We start from the raw sequence: 2,533 nt of genomic DNA, 5'->3' as shown, positions 1-2,533 counted from the left end.
TGCCACGGCGACGCGTGGTGTGGGCGCGGTGTGCGCATGCGCGGCGGGGCCGTGTGTAAAACACGTGCGAGCGGTAACAGAGTGGTGGTCAGAACAGTTCATTAATTCTAGATTATAAGCTTTCGTGACTGCAAGGATTCATACTCTTAGGTTTTTTTTGGTAAAGTCACGTAGGTAAAAATAAAAAATAATATAACTAAAAAGTAATAAAAATAAATCAATGAAAGTGTATATTATTATTTCTATTATTTGTATTATTTACTTTTACCTACGTGACTTTACCGAAAACAACCTAAGAGTAGTTCATTTATCCCGGAGGAATAATCCGATGAGCTATAAAGCTCTTTTTTAACAGAAGTCCAGTCGATGCAGGTCAGGACGTTACAGCAACAAACGATACTAAGACAAGATTAGGAGTGCAATGTAAATGAGAAGTAAACACATCACTTTAATTATGTATACAAATAAAATTAAACTTTTTATTAATTACCAGGTAAGACACACTGAGATATTAGCTTCTTTCTCAGAAGCGACCTGGCTATCACAAGTGATCGCTCAATCCCAGCCCCCACGAACAACAACAACACAACCACACATAATGCCCCCTTTACCCGCACATATGACTCGGTGATGCTGCTGCAGCGTTGGCAGTGATGCACAAGCACAATTAATTACCAAAAACTAGACTCAAAACATTCCTGAATGAGGCATAGTACGGTACAAGAATGGTTTGCAATTGCCTCACTCGCTCCCCTGTTGACAACCTAGCCCCACAGCAGCCTATAGCACCTGTTTATGCACGGTGGTGGCCAATCCAAGCACTATTCAGCCCCCAAAACCACTTATTTTTCCGGGTGATTTGCCTGGGATGAGATTGATTACTATATTCTTCAGAGCTTCGTGTGTGTATGTTGAACCTCTTTCTCACCGTACGTAGCCAACAGTGCTAATCGGAGGTGCGGGTGAATGACAACAAACTACACACACAAAGCAGTTCTCAAGAATTGAGTTTTCAATCCAGACGATGTAACAGTGCATAGCTCCAGTGGCTTCCTGATATCGGAACGGAAGAACGTTCCAGACGGACCCGCAGAAGCGCGGCTGACCGTCTTTGTTCGATGGCCAGCCAAAAGCCGCTGCTGCGATGATCGATCTTGGTTCGCGTGATTGGTATATGCTCGTGTAAAATATTATCGAGGATTTGCCCATGATAGTGAATCTCGAATTCTCGTGGACTCAATATAACGAGCGTCTTTCCATTGAGAAGTTTGTCCAATTCTGCCGTGAGAGCCCTGGGCTCGCCAGCAAGTGGATTAATCGCCATCTGTTTACATCTGTACGGTGACAGGATTGTGTCCCCCCCCCCCCCTCCGGTTTCCTCCCAAACACGTACATTAACTGAACTAATATAGGTAAAGCACCGAACCACACAGACACAAACACAAATGAGGTACTTATAACCACAGAAGCGATTTCCTCAATTTCACCAGTAATGCCTCCGAAAGGTTAATCGTACACGACCATTTCAGAGGGATCGGACATCAAATTAAGTGTCAGATTATGAAACCTACTAGCGGGAACCCGCGAAACTTCCGCAAGGATTTAATGATGAGGAACAGAGCGCTACTTAGGGGCCGTCCATAAATGACGTCACGCACCTAGGGGGGGGGGGTCAGATATTTGTGACGATGTGACGAGGGGGGGTTTGAGAAATGTAACGTCACATCAAAATGCGAAACTTTAAAACACATTCCTGCGGGGGGAGCTGGTAGGAACGTTGGGTTGCTCGGTCAATGACCAGGGTCAACGGCGGCGTGGTGTATTCCACAAATATGCCCGACTGCGAGGGCGGGCACAAGCCGGCGTGAGTAGGTTAAACGTTGAGTTTTATAAGGGCACCACGGGGTGCCCTTATAAAACTCCCCACCCAGCCCCTCCCCACCCTCCCCACCCAGCCCCACCCTCCCTACCCAGCCCCACACAGCCCCTCCAGTGGGTTCCGACCAGAAAGTCTCTTTCGAGCATATTATTATTTAAGAAGATATTATAATTCTTTGTAAACGGATATATACTGTTGTTACGGCACATTCATAATAGAACAGCCTCCACTAAAGGTTATTTATATATGGTAATGTTTTGGCCACCAGTTGCACAATTTTCCACCCTTTCAAATGATGCCAAAAGGTCTACAGCATCCTTCCACAACAAGAGGGTGAATTTTTATTTAAAGCTTTCGTGACTGCAGGGATTCATATTCTTGGTTCTTTCGGTAAAGTCACGTAAAAGGGAAATAATAAAAGAATAATAATTTTTTTTTTATTCTTTTTATATTTCATTATTTCCCTTCTACGTGACTTTACCGAAATAACCAAGAATAACAAGAGGGTGGCCATACACTTGGGAAATAATGAGCCCACGAACATTCTGGATATCTGCAATAACCGATCCATGACCTCTGCAGGTGTAATCATTTACACGCCAGCACAGGATATTCGATTAGTCGTATTGATCTTGGGTTACGATTCGATGAGAG

Source organism: Lampetra planeri, chromosome 38, assembly GCF_965212315.1.
Source record: "Lampetra planeri chromosome 38, kcLamPlan1.2.h2, whole genome shotgun sequence".
Lineage (NCBI taxonomy): Eukaryota > Metazoa > Chordata > Hyperoartia > Petromyzontiformes > Petromyzontidae > Lampetra > Lampetra planeri.
This window is presented reverse-complemented; position numbering follows the sequence as displayed.